Genomic DNA, 10,480 nt, shown 5'->3' on the forward strand with positions numbered 1-10,480 from the left:
AATGGGAGTGGCAATATTAGTTTATAAATGTTATTGGCATTGTGATGTCATAATGTAGTGGCAAAGTGATGTTAAAATGGGAGTGACAGTGTGACGTCATAATTACAATGACAATGTAATGTCATAATGGGAGTGGCTAAAGGGTTTATTAATGATATTGGCATTGTGATGTCATAATTGGAATGTCAAAGTGATGTTAAATGTTAGTGACAGTGTGATGTCATAATGAGAATGACAATGTGATGTCATAATGGGAGTGGCAAAAGTGGTTTATTACTAAAAGTGACATTGTGATGTCATAATGGGAGTGGCTAAAGTGGTTTATTAATGAAATTAGCATAGTGATGTCATAATGGGAGTTTCAAAGTGATATTAAATGGGAGTGACATTGTGACGTCATAATGGGAATGACAGTGGCTAAAGTGGATAACTAATGAGATTGGCATTGTGACATCATAATGGGAGAGGCAAAGTTATGTTAAATGGGAGTGACAGAGTGACTTCATAATGGGAATGACAAAGTGATCTCATAATTGGAGTGGCTAAAGTGTTTCTTTAATGACAGTGACATTCTCATGTCATAATGTGAGTGGCAAAGTTATGGTAAATGGGTACTGACAGTGTGAAGTCATATTGTTAATGACAATGTGATGTCATATTGGGTGTGGCTAAAGTGGTTTAAAAATGAAAGTGATATTGTGATGTCATAATGGGAGTGGCTAAAGTGGTTTATTAATGATAGTGGCATTGTGATGTCATAATGGGACTGGCTAATTGATGTAAAAAGGGGAGTGACAGTGTGACATAATAATGACAATGGGATGTTATAATGGGAGTGGCTAAAGTGGTTTAATAATGATAGTGGCATTGTGATGTCATAATTGGAGTGGCTTAGAAATATTAAAATGGGAATGACAGTGTGATGTCATAATGGGAGTGGCTAAAGTGGTTTATTAATGAAATTGGCATAGTGATGTCATAATGGGAGTGGCAAAGTGATATTAAATGGGAGTGACATTGTGACGTCATAATGGGAATGACAGTGGCTAAAGTGGATAACTAATGAGATTGGCATTGTGACATCATAATGGGAGAGGCAAAGTTATGTTAAATGGGAGTGACAGAGTGACTTCATAATGGGAATGACAAAGTGATCTCATAATTGGAGTGGCTAAAGTGTTTCTTTAATGACAGTGACATTCTCATGTCATAATGTGAGTGGCAAAGTTATGGTAAATGGGTACTGACAGTGTGAAGTCATATTGTTAATGACAATGTGATGTCATATTGGGTGTGGCTAAAGTGGTTAAAAAATGAAAGTGATATTGTGATGTCATAATGGGAGTGGCTAAAGTGGTTTATTAATGATAGTGGCATTGTGATGTCATAATGGGAAAGGCTAATTGATGTAAAAAGGGGAGTGACAGTGTGACATAATAATGACAATGGGATGTTATAATGGGAGTGGCTAAAGTGGTTTAATAATGATAGTGGCATTGTGATGTCATAATTGGAGTGGCTTAGAAATATTAAAATGGGAATGACAGTGTGATGTCATAATGGGAGTGGCTAAAGTGGTTAATTAATGATAGTGGCATTGTGATGTCATAATTGGAGTGGCAAAGTGATGTTAAAATGGGAGTGACAGTGTGACATCATAATGGGAATGACAATGTCATGTCATAATGGGAGAGGCTAAAGTGGTTTATTAATGAAAATGACATTGCGATGTTATAATGGGAGTGGCTAAATTGGTTTAATAATGATATTGGCATGGTGATGTCATAATGGGAGCGGCAAAGTGATGTTAAATGTTAGTGACAGTGTGACATCATAATGGAAATGACAATGTGATGTCTTAGTATGAGTGGCTAAGGTGGTTAATTATAAGATTGGCATTGTGATGTCATAATGGAAGTGGCAAAGTGATATCAAAATTGGAGTGAAGTTGTGACATCATAATGAGAATGACAAAATAATGTAATTATGGGAGTGGCTAGAGTGGTTTATTAATGAGATTGTCACTCCCACTATGACATCACAATTCCAATCTCAATAATAAATCACTTTAGCCACTCCCATAATGACATCACATTGTCATTCTCATTATGATGTCACAACTTCACTCCAAATTTGACATCACTTTGCCACTCCCATTATGACATCACAATGCCAAAGTGATGTTAAATGGGAGTAACAGGGTGATGTCATAATGGGATTTAATGTGATGTCATATTGGAGTGGCTAAAGAGGTTTATTAATGAAAGTGGCAATGTGATGTCATAATGGGAGTTGTTAAAGTGGTTTAATAGCGAGACTGGCATTGTGATGTCATAATGGAAGTGGCAAAGTGATGTTTATTGGGAGTGACCGTGTGAAGTCATAATGGGAATGACAATGTGATGTTATAATGAGAGTGGCCAAAGTGGTTTAATAATTAAAGTGACATTGTGATGTCATAAAGGGAGTGGCTACAATGGTTTATTAATGCGATTGACATTGTGATGTCACAATGGAAGTGGCAAAGTGATGTTAAATGGGAGTGAAAGTGTGAAGTCATAATGGAAGTGGCTAAAATGGTTTATTATTGAGAATGGCATTGTGATGTTATAATGAGAGTAGCTAAAGTGATTTATTAATCAAAGTGACATTGTGATGTCATAATGGGAGTGGCTATAATGGTTTATTAATGAAAGTGTCATTGGGTTGTCATAATGACAGTAGTTAAAGTGTTTAATAAATTATAGTGGCATTGTGATGTAATACTTGGAGAGGCTAAGTTATGTTAAAATGGGAGTGACGGTGTGACATCATAATGAGAATGACATTGTGATGTCATAATGGGAGTGGCCAAATTAGTTTATAAATGTTATTGGCATTGTGATGTCATAATGTGGGTGGCAAAGTGATGTTAAAATGGGAGTGACAGTGTGACGTCATAATTACAATGACAATGTAATGTCATAATGGGAGTGGCAAAAGTGGTTTATTAAAAAGATTGGCATTGTGATGTCATAATGGGCATGGCAAAGTTATGTTAAATGTTAGTGACAGTGTGACATCATAATGGGAATGACTATGTGATGTCAAAGTGGGAGTGGACAAAGTGGTTTATTAATTAAATTGGTATTGTGATGTCATATTGGGAATGGCAAAGTGATGTTAAATTTGGAGTGACGGTGTGACATCATAATGAGAATGACAATGTGATGTCATTATGGGAGTGAATAAAGTCATTTATTAAAGAGATTGGCATATTGATGTCAAAATACGAGTGGGAAAGTGATGTTAATCAGTATTGGCAGTGTGAAGTCTTAATGGGAATGACAATTTGATGTCATAATGGGAGTGGTTAAACTGGTTTATTTATGAAAGGCTCATTGTGATGTCATAATGGTAGTGGTTAAAGTGGTTTATTAATGATAGTGGCATTGTGATGTCATAATTGTAGTGGATAAGTAATGTTAAAATGGGAGTGACAGTGGGACGTCATAATGTGAATGATAATGTGATGTCATAATGGGAGTCGCTAAAGTGGCGTGTTAATGAAAGTGACATTGTGATGTCATAATGGGAGTAGTAAAAGTGGTTTATTAATGAAAGTGACAATGTGATGTCTTAATGGGAGTTGCTAAATTGGTTTAATAATGAGATTGGCATTGCGATGTCATAATGGGAGTGGCAAAGTGATGTTAATCAGGAGTGACAGCGTGAAGTCATAATGGGAATGACATTGTGATGTCATAATGGGAGTTGCTAAAGTGGTTTAGTAATGAGATTGGCATTGTGATTTCATAGTAGTAGTGGCAATTTGATGTTAAATGGATGTGACAGTGTGATGTGATAATTAAGATTGGCAATGTGATGTATTAATTGGAGTGGCTAAAGTGGTTTATTAATGAAAGAGACATTGTGATGTCATAAAGGGAGTGGCTAAAATGATTTATTAATGAGATTGGCATTGTGATGTCATAACGGGAGTGGCAAAGTGATTTTAAATGGGAGTGGCTGTATGACATCATAATGGGATTGAAAATGTGATGTCAAAGTGGCTAAAGTAGTTTTTTATTAAGATTGGCATTGCGATGTCATAATGGAAGGGACAAAGTGATGTCAAAATTGGAGTAAAGTTCTGAAATCATAATGAGAATGAAAATGTAATGTCTTTATGGGACTGGCTAAAGTGGTTTATTAATGAGATTGCCACTCCAATTATGACATCACAGTTCCAATCTCAATAATAAACCACTTTAGCCACTCCCATAACTCCCACAACTTCACTCCAAATTTGATATCACTTTACCACTCCCATTAAGACATCACAATGCCAAAGTGATGTTAAATGGGAGTAACAGGGTGATGTCATAATGGGATTTAATGTGATGTCATATTGGAGTGGCTAAAGAGGTTTATTAATGAAAGTGACAAAGTGATTTCATAACGGGAGTGGTTAAATTGGTTTAATAATGAGATAGGCATTGTGATATCATAATGGGAGTGGCAAAGTGATGTTAAAATGGGAGTGACAGTGTGACGTAATAATGGGAATGACAATGTGATGTCATAATGGGAGTTTTTAATGTGGTTTAATAATGAGATTGGAATTGTGATGTCATAATGGGAGTGTTAAAGAGATCTTAATCGGGAGTGACAGTGTGAAGTCATAATGGGAGTGGCTAAAGTGGTTTATTTATGAAAGTGACAATGTGATGTCATAATGGTAGTGGCTAAAGTGGTTTATTAATGATAGTGGCATTGTGATGTCATAATTGGAGTGGCTAAGTGATGTTAAAATCAGAGTGATGATGTGATGTCATAATGAGAATGACAATGTGATGTCATAATTTTAGTGCCTAAGGAGGTTTACTAATGAAAGTGACATTGTGTTGTCATAATGGGAGTGGCCAAATTAGTTTATAAATGTTATTGGCATTGTGATGTCTTAATGGGAGTGGCAATTTGATGTTAAAAGGCAGTGACATTGTGACGTCATAATGGGAATGACAATGTGATGTCATAATGGCAGTTGCTCTAGTGTTTAATTATTCACAGTGACATTGTGATGTTATAAAGGGAGTGGATAAAATTGTTTATTAATGAGATTGGCATTGTTATGTCACAATGGGAGTGACAATGTGATGTCATAATGGGAGTGGCTAAACTGGTTAATTAATGGGATTGACATTGTGATGTCATAATGGGATTGGTAAAGTGATGTTAAATGGGTGTGACAGTGTCATGTCATAATGGGAATGACAAAGAGATGTCATAATGGGAGTGGCCAAAGTGGTTTATTAATGAAAGTGACATTGTGATGTCACAAAGGGAGTGGCTAAAATAGTTTATTAATGAGGTTGGCATTGTGATGTCACAATGGTAGTGGCAAAGTTATATTAAATGGGAGTGAAAGTGTGACATCAAAATGGTAATAACAATTTGATGTCATTTATGGAGTGGCTATAGTGGATTATTATTGAAAGTGACATTGTAATGTCATCATGGGAGTGGCTACATTGATTTAATAATGAGATTGGCATTGTGATGTCATAATGGGAGTGGGAAAGTGATGTTAAATGTGAGAGAAAGTGTGACATCACAATAGGAACGACAATGTGATGTCATAATGAGTGTGGCTAAAGTGTTTTTTTTAATGAAAGTGACATTGTAATGTCATAATGGGAGTGCCTAAATTGGTTTCTTAATGAGATTGGCATTGTGATGACATAATGGCAGTAGCAAAGTGATATTAAATAGGAGTGACAGTGTGACGTCATAATGGGAATGACAATGTGATGTCATAATGGGTGTGGCTAAAGTAGTTTATTAATTAAATGATATTGTGATGTCATAATGGTAGTGGTTAAAGTGTATTATAGTAATAGTGGTATTGTGATGTCATAATTGTAGTGGATAAGTAATGTTAACATTGGAGTGACAGTGTGATGTCACAATGGGGATGACAATGTGATGTCATAATGGGAGTCGCTAAAGTGGTGTATTAATGAAAGTGACATTGGGATGTCATAATGGGAGTGGCTAAAGTGGTTTAGTAATGAGATTGGCATTGTGATGTCATAATGGGAATGGCAAAGTGACGTTAATCGGGAGTGACAGTGTGAAGTCATAATGGGAATGACAAAGTGATGTCATTATGGGAGTGGCTAAAGTGGTTTATTAATGAGATTGGCATTGTGATATCATAGTGGGAGAGGCAATTTGATGTTAGACGGGAGTGTCAGTGTGATGTCATAATGGGAATTACAATGTGATGTGGTAATAGGAGTAAATAAAGTGGTTTATAAATGAAAGTGACATTGTGATGTCATAAAGGGAGTGGCTAAAATGGTTTATTAAAGAGATTGGCATTCTGATGTCACATGGCAGTGGCAAAGTGATGTTAAATGGGAGTGAAAGTGTGATGTCATAATGGGAAGTACAATTTGATGTCATAATGGTAGTGGCTAAAGTTGTTTATTACATAAAGTGACAATGTGAAGGCATAATGGGAGTGGCTAAATTGGTTTATTAATGAGATTGTCACTGTGATGTCATAATGGGAGTGGCAAAGTGATGTTAAATGGGAGTGACAGTGTGTTGTCATAATAGGAATGACAATGTGAAGTCATAATGTGTGTGGCTAAAGTGGTTTATTAATGAAAGGGACATTGTGATGTCATAATGGAAGTGTCTAAATTAGTTTATTAATGCTATTGGCATTGTGATGTTGTGATGGGAGTAGCAAAGTGATGTTTAATAGGAGTGAAAATGTCACATCATACTAGGAATGACAATGTGATGTCATAATGGGAGTTGCTAACGTGGTTTATTAATAAAAGTGATATTGTGACGTCATAATGGTTGTGGCTAAAGTGGTTTATTAATGATAGTGGTATTGTGATGTCATAATTGTTGTGGATAAGTAATGTTAACATTGGAGTGACAGTGTGACGTCATAATGGGGATGACAATGTGATGTCATAATGGAAGTCGCTAAAGTGGTGTATTAATGAAAGTGACATTGGGATGTCATAGTGGGAGTGGCTAAAATGGTTTTTTAATGAAAGTGACAGTGTGATATCATACTGGGAGTGGATAAAGTGGTTTAGTAATGAGATTGGCATTCTGATGTCATAATGGGAGTGGCAAAGTGATGTTAATCGGGAGTGACAGTGTGAAGTCATAATGGGAATGACAATGTGATATGATAACGAGAGTGGCTTAAGTCGTTTATTAATGAGATTGGCATTGTGATATCATAGTGGGAGTGGCAATTTGATGTTAGACGGGAGTGACAGTGTGATGTCATAATGGGAATTACAATGTGATGTGGTAATAAGGGTAAATAAAGTGGTTTATAAATGAAAGTGACATTGTCAGGTCATAAAGGGAATGGCTAAAATGGTTTATTAAAGAGAATGGCATTGTGATGTCACAATGGTAGTGGCAAAGTGATGTTAAATAGGAGTGACAGTGTGATGTCATAATAGGAATGACAATGTGATGTTATAATGTGTTTGGCTAAAGTGGTTTATTAATGAAAGTGACATTGTGATGTCATGATGGAAGTGTCTAAATTAGTTTATTAATGATATTGGCATTGTGATGTCATAATGGCAGTAGGAAAGTGATGTTAAATTGGAATGACAGTGTGACGTCATAATGGGAATGACAATCTGATGTCATAATGGGAGTTGCTAAAGTGGTTTATTAATAAAAGTGATAATGTGATGTCATAATGGGAGTGGCTAAAGCGGTTTATTAATGATATTGGCATGTGATGTCATAATTGGAGTGGCTAATTGAAGTTAAAATGGGAGTGACAGTGTGACGTCATAATTGGAATGACAATATGATGTCATAAAGGGATTGACTAAAGTTGTTTATTAATGAAAGTGACATTGTGATGTCATAATGGGAGTGGCAAAGTGGTTTACTAATGAGATTGGCATTGTGATATCATAATGGGAGTGATGTTAATATTAGGGATGTGCAGGCTCGGAAAGGTTCGCATTTGCACGCCGAGTTTGGATATTTCCCTACAAAAAAAGGGGAATCAGAAAGAAGCAAAACATTATCTTTCATCATCAAATATCATAATTCCTGGACAAAAGTCCAGGAATGGTAATGTTTGTCCATGCAAGATGACGTTTTGCCTCTTTCTGAGTCCCATTTTTTGGAGGGAAAAATCCAAACTCGGCGTGCAAATTTTAACCTATCCGAGCCTGAACATCCCTAGTTGAAATTGGAGTGACAGTGTGACATCGTAATGAGAATGACATTGTGATGTCATAAAGGAAGTGGCTAAAGTGGTTTAGTAATGAGAATGGCATTGTGATTTCATAATGAGAGTGGCTAAAGTGGTTTATTAATGAAAGTAACATTGTGGTGTCATAATTGGAGTGGCTAAAGTGGTTAATTAATGAAAGTGACATTGTGATGTCATAATGAGAGTGGTTAAAATTGTTAATAAATTATAGTGGCATTGTGATGTCATAATTGGAGAGGCGAATTGACATTAAAATGGGAGTGACGGTGTGATGTCATAATGAGAATGATAATGTGATGTCATAATGGGAGTGCCTAAAGTGGTTTATTAATGAAAGTGACATTGTGATGTCATAATGGGAGTGGCAATATTAGTTTATAAATGTTATTGGCATTGTGATGTCATAATGTAGTGGCAAAGTGATGTTAAAATGGGAGTGACAGTGTGATGTCATAATTACAATGACAATGTAATGTCATAATGGGAGTGGCTAAAGGGTTTATTAATGATATTGGCATTGTGATGTCATAATGGGAATGTCAAAGTGATGTTAAATGTTAGTGACAGTGTGATGTCATAATGGGAATGACAATGTGACGTCAAAGTGGGAGTGGCAAAAGTGGTTTATTAATGAAATTGGCATTGTGATGTCATAATGGAAATGGAAAAGTGATGTTAACATTGGAGTGACGGTCTGACATCATAATGAGAATGACAATGTGATGTCATTATGGGAGTGGATAAAGTCGTTTATTAATGAGATTGGCATATTGAACGCCAAAATGCGAGTGACAAAGTGATGTTAATCGGGAGTGGTAGCGTGAAGTCTTAATGGGAATGACAATTTGATGTAATAATGAGAGTGTTTAAAGTGGTTTATTTATGAAGGAGACATTGTGATGTCATAATGGTAGTGGCTAAAGTGGTTTATTAATGATAGTTTCATTGTGATGTCATAATTGTAGTGGATAAGTAATGTTAAAATGGGACGTCATAATGGGAATGACAAAGTGAAGTCATAATGGGAGTCGATAAAGTGGTGTATTAATGAAACTGACATTGTAATGTCATAATGGGAGTGGCTAAAGTGGTTTATCAATGAAAGTGACAATGTGATGTCATAATGGGAGTTTCTCAAGTGGTTTAATAATGAGATTGGCATTGAGAAGTCTTAATTGGAGCGGCAAAGTGATGTCATAATGGGAGTGGCCAAAGTAGTTTATTAACGAAAGTGACATTGTGATGTCATAACAGGAGTTGCTAAAGTGGTTTAATAATGAGATTGGCATTGTGATTTCATAGTAGGAGTGGCAATTTGATGTTAAATGGGAGTGACAGTGTGATGTCATAAGTAAGATTGGAAATGTGATGTCATAACTGGAGTGGCTAAAGTTTTTTAATAATGAGTGATGTTTTGATGTCATAAAGGGAGTGGCTAAAATGATTTATCAATGAGATTGGCATTTTGATGTCACAATGGTAGTGGCAAAGTGATGTTAAATGGGATTGAAAGTGTAACATCATAATAGTAATAACAAATTGCTATCTTAATGGGAGTGGCTAAAGTTGTTTATTAATTAAAGTGACATTGTGAAGTCATAATGGTAGTGGCTAAATTGGTTTATTAATGAGATTGGTATTGTGATGTCATAATGTAGGTGGCAAAGTAATGTTAAATGGGAGTGACAGTGTGACATCATAATGGGAATGATAATGTGATATCATAATGGAAGCGGCTATAGCAGTTAATTAATGAAAGTGGTTAAATTGCTTTATTAAATAAATTGGCATTGTGATGTCACAATGGTAGTGGCAAAGTTATGTTACATGGGAGTGAAAGTGTGACATCATAATAGTAATAACAATTTGATGTCATAATTGAAGTGGCTAAAGTCGTTTATTAATTAAAGTGACATTGTGATGTCATAATGGGAGTGGCTAAATTGGTTTAATACTGAGATGAGCATTGTAATGTCATAATGGGAGTGGCAAAGTGATGTTAAATGGGAGTGACAATGTGACATCATAATAGGAATGACAATGTGTTGTCATTTTGGGAGAGGCAATTTGATGTTAAAAGGGAGTGACATTGTGACATCATAATGGGAATGACAATGTGATGTCATAAAGGGAATAGCTAAAGTGGTTTATTAATGATAGTGGCATTGTGATGTCATAATTGGAGAGGCTAAGTGATGTTAAAATAGGATTGAC

Source organism: Taudactylus pleione, unplaced genomic scaffold, assembly GCF_031769625.1.
Source record: "Taudactylus pleione unplaced genomic scaffold, aTauple2 ptg000760l, whole genome shotgun sequence".
NCBI lineage: Eukaryota > Metazoa > Chordata > Amphibia > Anura > Myobatrachidae > Taudactylus > Taudactylus pleione.